General features: G+C 43.2%; 1 non-coding gene across 1 annotated transcript; it reads right to left on the reverse strand.

The window, feature by feature from the left end:
* Nucleotides 1-2536: 2536 nt before the first annotated feature.
* On the reverse strand, nucleotides 2537-2611 carry Trnas-cga. Its single transcript has one exon. It is a non-coding gene; the product is annotated as a tRNA-Ser (tRNA).
* Between the last annotated feature and the right edge of the window lie 9160 nt (nucleotides 2612-11771).

Consider the following 11771-nt stretch of genomic DNA (forward strand, 5'->3'; position numbering starts at 1 on the left):
GTGATGATATTTGAAGGAAGACTGTAGTCTGGAAACTGTTGTATGGAAAACGAGATAATAACGCAATAAGTGTGTGTGTGTGTGTGTGTGTGTGTGTGTGTGTGTGTGTGTGTGTGTGTGTGTGTGTGTGTGTAACTACTTACTCCACAAAAAATCTGATATACTATTTATGGTACACACTGTAATTTGCAAACTATGAGTGTAAAAATATATTTTTGTACCTTGTCGTGTAAATAAATGCTTTTTAATTAAGGGTACAGGTTTTAAATTTTTTGTAAGAGAACTAGAAAAAAAAATCCGGACTCAACAAGGTTACTGCTGTCATATGTTCACTTTATTGGTAATAAGGTAATTTAGGAGCTTTAAATTTTGTATCATATTACACTTAAATATTTACTTTTACTTATTAGCTTCATTTTACACCACCTCATTTCGAGATTAATCACAAGGATGGTGTTAGGAAACTATATTTCATGCTCCATGTAGCTCTTATTCTGAAGAATTTGAGAACCTATTTAATAATTTCCAATCACATTATTCTTCCCACACAAGGCGTTGAAGACAATTTGCCTGTTACAATTATCTAACTGAATTTATGTTATTGGAGATCCATATTTACACAAATACTCCGTATGCCACAGTACGGTGCGTGGTAGAGGGTACCTTGTACACTACAAGTCATTTCCCTTCCTATTCAACTCACAAATAGAGCGAGGGAAATACGACTGTCTATAAAGCCTCAGTATGAGTCCTAATTTCTCTAATCTTATCTTAAATTCTGCAACTTATAGTGAAGCTGTGCGAGTTTGACAAAGACGAAAATTTAACGTTGCTTTGCACCAACAACGGATTGAAATACGGCCAGGGCATAACAATAAAATCGAAGTTGGTCCCGCTTATGCACTCTTAAATCAGTGTTTTAACAGCATTTAAATATGCAGTAGAACAACAAACTAAGATTGTACTGCGTGAACTGCATATTTTATAGGCGTATTCTTTTAGGTTTAAATTGATGACCTCGAGGAAGGTAAGTACAATACTGTTTCTTTATTCCATTATAGCCTATTACCTATAATTTTAACACCCGTTGTATTGATTCATATGCAAATTACGGAATAGAAATTAATTCTTAATTTTGTCCTAAGTCAATACTAGTTTCCATCACCGAAACGTAATAGTAATAATAAAATTCTATTTCCACTATGAATAAAAACTACAGCTACTACTACCGTAACTTCAGTTCTTGTCTGTCACATTCCACAATACACTCCGTAGTCCACAGGGATGCCATTTAGTTTCTTGGGCACTGGGAGGGCATTGTAGTTCCATCTACCCCTTCTGTTTGTTGGCTCCCCGTTGCAGGGAACGATTTCCCCATTGCAAGGGAGCATCGTTGTCGATAAGAAGCGCAGCCACAGGTCAATTTACATCATCCCGTTTCTAGTTTCTAGGATGGTGAGACATGGCCCACAGCTGCGCTACTTTCTGGTGTTTGTAGAAATTCAGCTGTTGACCTCAGCTGCCTTTGCTGCGTTGTTTCTCGATCTACTATCGTAATGTCACTGAGTGCAATAGACAGGGCTAAATTGTCAAGCTAATGCGCTACCCAAGCCATTCTTGAAATAGTAACAGCAATGTTTGCCAAGATCTACCATTCTGCCTCACGAAACAGTCTCCTTGACATCGAGCCTTCCATGCTGATTCACTTGCTGCCGATCAGTTTCGGCAACATCGGCATTCACTTGCTGCCGATCAGTTTCAGCAACATCGGCATACAACAGACATCCCTATATAGTATGTTGTGGCGTATCTTCCTCACCACAGGCGCGGGCAATTTGTCTTCTACCAATTCAATGCCAGTAGGTGGCGTATGGCCCATGACCAGTCTTGAGGAATTCAGGTGCTTCATTCCCAGTCTTAGTTTTAAATTTGGCAGAAAAATCATACGTGCTCCCTGCCGTTTGGGCGTCGTCCCATTGTTTCTGCCATACGTGTAGGATCTGATTTTCAATTTGCTTCTTGCTTGTAGCCAGTACTCCCACTGAATTCAGCATTTCATCATATTGTTCATTCTTCAGTCAATACATCGCTTTTTTTTACATATCTGGAGATCAAGTAGATATATTCGAAGTATGTCCTGCAACGCCTCAACTGACAGTATGAAAAGCTCCCGTCAACCCAAGAAGTATTCCACAATGCCTCCTGTTAGCTGTCCGTGCTGGTGTCACGAGCAGAAGTCTGTTGACCCAAGAACTCCCACATCCCATCACAGCAGTTAGGATATCATAACGCTATGTTCTTATTGTTTGCGTTAACAGGCTTATAATCCGAACGAGCGAGACAATTTTGTTCATTTTCCTGGCTCTCTTGCTCATTTCTTCAATACGTGCACTGCAATTTTATCATTCGTCCAGGACGGTGCCGAAGTACCTGACGACGGACTTTATTAATCTGTCGCTTAATTTCATGGTTGGGTCTCTTAACAGATTATCTTTTAACAGTGTATATGTGAAACTTCCTGGCAGATTAAAACTGTGTGCCCGACCGAGACTCGAACTCGGGACCTTTGCCTTTCGAGGGCAAGTGCTCTACCAACTGAGCTACCGAAGCACAACTCACGCCCGGTACTCACAGCTTTACTTCTGCCAGTACCTCGTCTCCTACCTTCCAAACTTTACAGAAGCAAAGGTCCCGAGTTCGAGTCTCGGTCGGGCACACAGTTTTAATCTGCCAGGAAGTTTCATATCAGCGCACACTCTGCTGCTGAGTGAAAATCTCATTCCAGTGTATATGTGGTCTCTTGAGGCGAAATAGATTATCTGACTCATTGGCACCGCTGATTTACTGTTTAAGGACTACGTTACATCTATCTTAGAGGTTGCTTCTGGAGCTTCCGTTCAGAAGGGCCATCGTGGTCGGCAAATGCCACTGCTCCTACGACGTCTTCATTAACCAGCAACTTTCGTAATACCGGGTCGAATCCAGATCCCAGGAACTGCGGACAGCCTTTGAAATGTCTTGTTACGGTCTCTCCGGGGCACGAAAGTGATGCCTCTCTATTTTCGTAATAATTCTTATGACAGTTGTGTAATGCTTGTGGGCAGTCCAAGCTCTTAGGCGGTCAATAAGTGCTACCCACCATAACTGATCGAACGCTCCGGCGATATTCTCTGTTATGGCTATTACATATTTATGCTGATCATTTTTCATACGTCTTATGGCCTCATTTACGGTGTATTGTGTTTACTTTCCGCTTCTGAAAACATACTGTTGCGAGTTCGTTCCACGAAGAAGTCTATTCTCCTGTAGCCTACCAAATATCAACTTCTCCAGATCCTTCCCGGAAAAATCTGTAAGACAAATCGGTCTGTAGGACGTTGAAGCTAGATAATGGCATTTCTTTTCTTCCTTGTATCTGTTATTCTTCCCTGCACTGAACATGAATTGTAGAGTTGGCATAAATATAAAGCTATGTGCTTACGACGGGTTTGTAGAAATTCAGCAGATACACCGTCACAGCCAGGTGATTTATTCCTCTTCAGTTTCGGGATTTCTTTTCTTGCTTCCTCTTCCGAAAATTAACTATCCCATCTCCGCAGTATGCTTGCCTAATTTTGTTTCGAAATTTTGTGTGATCAAATTCTTCTTCTTCAGTATCGCCTGTAAAGAGTACAGTAACTGTTTGGATTGGCGCCAGTTTTCTGTCATGTTGCCATCTGCTCGTTTTAGAGTTGATAACATCCTTGGAGATTTTATCTTTTGACAGATGATTTTATACGGCGTGTTTCATGGATAAAAATGGAAGTTTGCGTCACGAATTGGTTACAGCTCTGTACTTTCCTGTCGCAAGCGGTCTTTAAATTGCTGCTTAAAGTGTGTGTACCTGCCCAGTCCGCGAGCTCTTTTTTTCTGCAGTGTTGCCCTTTTGGTAGTATCTTCTCGTCCTTCTGACTTCTCAATCTTTGGATATTATTGTCCCGCGACACTTGGGAATTACAGGCCGTTTGTCTTAGGACTGGTCATGACTTTTTTTCAGTGACGAGTTCCTGTGCTACATTATCACGTGCTATGCACCTCGACATCGCAGCCCGTTCGTTCTCTCTCGACTCACTGAACAATTTATCGACCACTGTTTATCTACATTTTTGCAGCAATGTATGCAAGTTCTTTAAAAATATGAAAATCACAGTATAAAACACAAACACGCTGGCCTCTACTGCCAGTTCATCAACAGAACGAACAAGGTTATTATTTGTGGAGCGATGGTCTCAAGTCAGCGTAAGTGAGGGCAGCGAGTGTGTACTGCGAGCGAGGTCTGCTGATGCGTCGCCTATTACATCGCTATTTAGGGAGACAAGGGACTGTATTAAAATACTACTTAACCGATACGTTCTGAATATTTCTGAATACATGAAGACAATTCAGCTGGAGGACTATGGTTTCTGAAATAACAATGACCTATTTACTACTGCCTATCATGTTCGAGTGGCTGAAATCAAGATATATTTGTTAAGTGCCTCTTGAAATTTTATATAACAGCTACTGAACGATATCGTCGTTTCAGTATTGTAGACTTCCTTGTTTCTTACACAGCTCATACTTTCGCTTGTGATCGTTCATACAAATTTAGCATACTGCCTCAACCGTTTAAAAATAATGTGTTTCTCTCTATGTATGAGCCCTGCTCTGAACATTATGATATGAATACTCCATGCCAGATTGATGAGCCTAACTGCACTGTGTTGGTTGTAAAGAGGAAAATAATGATTTTTTTTCTACCCAGTGTATTTTTTTTTTAAGTTTATGTACAGGCACGGCGGGTTAACTAGTATGTAAGATGCTACGGACTAAGTCATTTCTTTTCACGAACTAACTCACTATATCATACTTCCATGAGACACTTCAGTCTTGTTGCATTCGTTACGAGCATATGAGGCGCCCCCCCCACCCTCTGGGGTGGGTGCCGAAGACCGTTTGTCGGGCCCCAGTAGGCCAAAATCCTTCGGCCGTTTCTAATCGTATCAGGCAGCCATTCACAACTGTTCGATGTGGTGGCATCGACGGAGGCAGTGGCAGCTGCATGGTTGATGTGGAGGCAGGCGTCGGTGGCCCCTGAGCGCCCTGACTCGCAGTAAGAAGCTATAAATTTTTCTATATGTAAGTAGTTTGATAGGATATGGGGGGGGGGGGGGGAAGGGTGTACTACAGGTGAAATTAAGAATTGTTTTGGAAGCATTACCCACATGAGAATTCCTTCAGTTAACTCAGCCTCTACAGACTTGACTGGTTGTACACTTACACAGTTTGGTACGTGGGGTGTACAGGCATAGATACACTGTTCTAACTGGCACATAGCATCACTATTTTCACTCACATAGTCTACAGTCTCATGGTAAGCCGTTCTTCCATTCGGCTGACAGGGGTACAATCTTCTTCTAGAGATCGATAATGCACAGAACAGATGTTCTAAATTTACTACACTTAAATATTTTAAGTAAATATTCTGGCCCCATGAAGTTCATTCTAACATGGCCTCACCATACTTAACTACTGAAACTTAAGGGTCAAACATACGAACATGTATTGGAGTGCGGAATGGATCATACTTGATTGCCATCTTATTCGTTATACACCCCATCATACTACACAGATATTCCCATTCATACAATGAATACTGAACTTTGGCAGTGACGCATTGTGCATGTACAGCGTCACCACAGCTAAATCACTATCTAGTGACAGTTTGACGCGAATACACTTAGATCAACTCGCAGTCACACTAAGTGCTATTGAAGAGTAGTACTGTGGAGGGCCTTACCTCAGCTCGTCGAGATGCAGGCAATTCTGCTACTATCAAATGACGGGCGCGTTGCGCTGCTGGAAAAAAAAAAAACGTGCAATCGAATATATTTATTAATTATTATTATTATTATTATTATTATTATTATTATTATTATTATTATTATTATTATTATTATTATTATTTCTTTACTTTCTCAGACGTTAAGTCTGGTTAAAAATGGAAAGTGACGCGGACTTTGATCAAGCGTCACTTCCTTTTAACTGTATGGTATGTGTTATATTGCATTTAGGAACTTTCGGGTAATTGAACACGTATCAATTACTATTACTATATTACTATTACTATTACTATACTCACTTTCAGATCTACCAGTCTTGTTCATCATATGCCTGAGGGCACACGCTGATTCCTGCTGGTACTGCATCCTTTCACTATGAAGATCAAACCTGAAATTGGGGGAGGTGGGTTGGGGAACTGGATTCATAATATAATGAAGAGAAGGGCAGTGGATATCTTGATTCCTATTGGTCCAGGGTGAGGAGTGGGGAGGGGAGGGTTCCCCTGGATGACCTGTAACAATTGCCAGTGGTTCCTTGCGGGGAGGAGAGACCGGGGGTCACCCTGATTGTAAGTCGCCCAATTACGTAACCTGACACCGGCAGTTTGTATCAGTGACGTTGAGATAAGACCATTAACTTGAACTGTGTGCCCACTGAAAACCTACTACTTACTTCTCCCAAATAATTTTTAATCTATAAGTGTATCAGAAGCTAGTATAAAAGCAGTGTCTTTGTTAAATATAAGAATACAAAATTAGATTAGGAGCAGCTAAATACCAGTCTTATGTCACATTAAGACCAAGCTTTCTAGACACTTCTGCATTCTGAGAGCAATTAACTACAAAGATTGCTGCCAAGCCAAAGACATGCTAAATGTTATTTAGTAGAAACGCATGCTTACCAAAAAAACAAATAGCTACAACGATATCTGCCATTCCATAGAGTTCTATGTTGAGGACCAACAGTATAAATTGGTATAACGCAATTATGCTGTGCATGACGTACCATGGAACCACCAGAGCTATACTTCTCTGAAAGAACATGTCTAAAATGAAATTGAAGCTTTAATGTTAAGAGTGCATTTGAAGTATTGTTAATGAAGTACAGTAGTCTGTCAAGCTGTGTGTTTACTGTTACAAGTATGCAATGCCATCTTACTCCCTTTTGCGCTTTTAGCAGCTTGCCGCAAGCTAAGAAGTAAATGAAGCCGTATATCATCATATGTACAGCCACCAGTCTCCCTGCAACAAGACGTCAGAAATCAATCTCAGTTTCTTCGGTGAACGGAGATTCAGTTCTTAAATTACCTGTTTATTTTACTGCAATATATGACTAGGTTATACAAAAGCATATGTAGATTTTCTTAGACATTGTGATCTTATAAATATAGCTGCCAAGTTTCCTTTCTCGTATTAGTATTATCCACTTCCAGCTATGTGAGGTACCGGCTGTTTTATTAGTTAAAGCTTAGTAGCATTCAACACTTTTAGAACAGCGTTACGCTAACGTTTCTGTTAAAAGCGTTTTATGCAGTTAACCGAATTTTCCTACGTTGCGAAGACTTAATTTGGTGGATGTTTAACGGATTTTATATTTAACATATAAAATCCGTATGATGTATGCGTGAATAACGCTAAGAAAATATTGCAAAACTTTTCGCACATACGGTGGGTATCAGTGATTGTTGTTGCGTTGTACGTTCATTACTGAGCGAATAATTCAATAATAAAACATGCCAGACCTGTGAGTGCACTTTTTCAAACAAATATTCTTACGAAAGGCATGTAGTAGCAGTGAAAGCAGCGCAATAATATTGCATCTTACGTACTTAGCACGCTTGGAGGGACACTTGTATGGGAAGAATGAACATTTTTTAGTTGTTAAGCGGAGTTCGCAGGTCCCTGCTGCCCTTTACTCCTTCAATCTGCACACAGTTCAGCCATCAAGTTCGTGGTTCTACTGTTATTACGTTTGCTAACAATACTACTGATGCTTGTAAATGGCAGAAGTAATTTGACATCTGACTCTTTCCTATATTAATTCGATGATGATGATGATGATGGTGATGGATGATGATGATGGATGATGATGAGGGGGCGCTCGACATCATGGTCATCAGCACCCTGACGAAAAGTCAACCTGCAAATCTCATGGGTGGGGACGAAGGCTGTCCTCACACGCGAAGCAGTTTATAACGTATTAAAGTCTGCCGCCCTTCCCCGCCAGTTTAGGGATGAGGCCTGACAGTTCACAAAATTTCACCAGTCTTGTAACACTGGTATCGGTATCGGCGAGGACGGTGGGCAGATCTCCAGCGAGACAGAGGGCTGCCGTAATGTCAGTATACAGGACACACGTAGCCTCAATAAGCTGAACTGAAAGCGGCACGCCACAAACTTCACAGAATGGTCGATCCTCCCGCCGGAGGAGGAAGCCATGTGTGAAAGAGCTTGCCCGATGCACAGTCTGGTAAGCAAAACCTCCTTCCAGCGGCGAGGCTGACATGAAGTCCGCCAAGCCTTTGTGGTCGATTCGAGCGACCACAGTTTGTTGTCTCTCACCCGCAACCATTCAGTCTCCCACTGACACATGATGGATCTGTCAGAAAATGAGATAATGGCGTGCCACGGGATGGGACACTGATGAACGGCACCACCCCAACATACTTCTTTGGCAGCTTTGTGAGCCAAGTCGTTACGCTGTGTCCCAATGTGGACAGGTACCCAGCGAAAGATCACCTCCTTGCCACGGCGTTGGAGCCGCTGTAAGGAGTCATGGATGAGCTGAATCAGCGGGTCTACCGGATACATTTGGTAAAGCGCCTCCATTGCACTAAGAGAGTCGGAACAGACAAGGAAACTCGTACGGTAATATCTGTGAACCCTCTCCAGTGCCATCAGAATGCCATATAACTCTGCATCATAATTTGTAAATTCTTCCGGAAGATGCACTTCAAAAACCCTATAACGGAAAACCGCAAAACAACCGAGAGCATTTCCCTGCTGGGATCCATCTGTATAAATAACGATAAAACTATGGTACATTCTTAAAATAGACGAAATCAAAGTTGTAAGAGCCAAATCTGGAGTACAACTTTTCGTGTACTGTGTCAAGCTTAAAATGAATTTGATCCTCTGAAGGCACCAAGGCGGCAGTGCGTTCCATCCCTGAGAGTGTATTTTCATGTCCGAGAGATCCTTGAGACAGTGTGTAGCACGTATACCAAATGGCTGGGTCGCTTGGGACAGATTCCTGAACAGTCGTTCGAAGGTGGGTTGGATCACTGAACTATATGCCAATGACTGGTGAGACGCTGAGATTTTCAGCGCCTGTCGAGCCAGAAGGATACGTCGCCGAATCCAGAGTGGTTGTGCACCAGACTCTGTACACAGACTCTGAACTGGGCTGGTCCGAAAGGCCCCTGTCGATATCCGAATGCCCTCATGGTGGACAGCATCTTAACATCTGGAGGTAGGAAGGACGGGTCGATCCGTAGACCACGCTGCCATAGTCTAAGTGTGATCGAACAAATGCTCTATAAAACTGCAAGAGGCATTTCAAAATGTTCAACAACTGGAAGCCCTTTGTTCGTAGGTATTTTAGGCGTGGGAGCCATGTTAATTTTGAGACAAATAATAAACCCAAAAAACACAGTCTTGAAAACTTAAAATACGGTCCCCCATTGTAGCCTCCAGTTGGTAAAAACTCCGATGAGCGCGATTAAAATTGACACACAGTCTTCTCAGGTGAAAACCGAAAACCAGTTTCTGGGCCCATGTTTCCAGCCTCCTAATGGTCAGCTGTAGCTGCGTCGTCGTCGTTATAAGATCAAAGGAAGAGTAGAAGATTGCAAAGTCATCCACAAACAAAGAGCATTTGACAGGGCACCTGACTGCAGAGGAAATGCCATTGATAGCGATGGCAAACAGTGTGACACTGAGGACTATGCCCAGGGGCACACCATTCTCCTGAAAGTAGCAATCAGACACGACATCGCCAATGCGATAACGAAAACGCCAGTTCTCGAGAAAGGATTGGATCATAAGTGGCAGGCGTCCACATAGTTCCCACTCATGAAGTTGGCGAAGGATGTTGCACCTCCAAGTAGTGTCATATGCTTTTTCGAGGTCATAAAACCACACAAACTAAATGGTTTTGGCGTAAGGACGACTCCTGTGCCGCAGTCTCTAGCAGAATTAAGTTGTCAAGAGTGGGACTGTAGCGCCTGAAACCGCACTGGAAGCGGTTCAGGTGACCTCTCGACTCGAGCAGCCACACGATGCGGCGGTTGACCATGCGTTCAAGAGTCTTTCCCATACAACTGGTAAGGGCGACACTCTGATAACTGTTAGTAGCGCTACGGTCCTTGCCTGGTTTCCAGAATGGAATTAATAGTGCCTCCTCCCAAGTCATGAGATACTGTCCATCAAACCAGATCTGACAAACAAGAGGAGCTGACCCTTCGCTTCAGTGCACGGATGACGAAGCATCGTATTATTGGATCTCATCAAGTCCTGGAGCAGTGTGGCTGGCAGCAGATAAGTTGATTCCAGTTCCCACATGGAGAAGGGAAGATTGTCGACTTCCTCAATATGCTAGAAGAAATTAAGCTTCCTCATCTCTGCAGTCCGACAGAATACCTGAACAGCAGGAGCTTGTCTGGATAACTTTGTAACAGTAAAAAAGTGTTCAGCTACAACGTGAGCCATGTCTTCTGGCGTGTCCACGACGATCCCATTATTTGACAAGACTGTAAGGGGATGTAGATTACCCTTGCCTGAAATCCGTCTTATTCATTCCCAAACGTGCACAGCGGCAGTGGACCTATTAATGGAAGTCGTGAATTCCCTCCAGGAAGCCTTCTTCCGTTCTTTGATCACTGGCCTTGCATATGCTCTCGTAGACCTGAAGGCATGAAGACTGTAGCTGGACACTGTTTTCAGTTCCACAGAGCCTGGCCTTGAAGGCCAATCGACAGTCGTCATTCCAACAATGTACAGGCCGTTGTCTGAGGTGGTTACTAGACCTGGGGATGGCCTCTGCAGCAGCCCTTTGGACATCATGAGTGATATGGGCCACCGCCTCCTGTGCACAATCCTTTTGTTCAAAAATAGCCTGTCGACTGTACTGTAACCAATTTGCCCTTTGTATCATCCACCTGCGTGGTCTCCTCTTGGCCACCATCCTAGTTGGCAGGCGGATTCACACTAGGAAGTGGTCACTAGAATGTAAATCTGGAGCCACTTCCCACTGAATTCAGTCTGCAATAGCTGGGGAACAAAAAGGCCAATGGCTGAAAAAGGCCCTGTAGCTGTGGGAAAGTGAGCCATCTGACCTGCGTTCAGAAGGCAGATATTCTCAGAATGGACGAGTCGCTCGATCATCCGACCCCTGGAGCAAGTAGTAGCCGAGCTCCACAGCACATTGTGGGCATTGAAGTCCCCCACAAGGGCGAATAGGCGCGGAAGTGCCTGGAAGAGGCTTGCCAGTATGTCTGCATCTAAAGCGTCACTGGGGCGCAGGTACAGAGAACACACAGTGCTAGTAAAGGTTGAGAGAACTTTCACAGCAATTGCTTGCATAGTCGTGGTAAGAGGGACAAAGGAGAAGATGCATCTGTCATCAAGGAAAATAGACACTTCACCTTTAGCCCAATCTTCAGAAGTACATGTGGTAGCCCCGTAACGCAGGGCTGTCTGACCAAAATGCGTTTCTTGTAAGCATATGCAGAAAGGTTTATCCTGGATCAGCAGGTGCAATTCTTCCAAATGTGAGCGATATCCATTAAAATTCCACTGCAACACGTAAGTTCCTGCGGAAGCCATTGGTTAGCGATGGTGGTTCTTTTCTTTCTCGCTTGGAGGCGGTGATTTACTGGGGAGGTCAGGGGAACGTCAGCCGCTTCCGTT

This window comes from Schistocerca americana, chromosome X (genome assembly GCF_021461395.2).
Source record: "Schistocerca americana isolate TAMUIC-IGC-003095 chromosome X, iqSchAmer2.1, whole genome shotgun sequence".
In the NCBI taxonomy this organism is placed as follows: domain Eukaryota; kingdom Metazoa; phylum Arthropoda; class Insecta; order Orthoptera; family Acrididae; genus Schistocerca; species Schistocerca americana.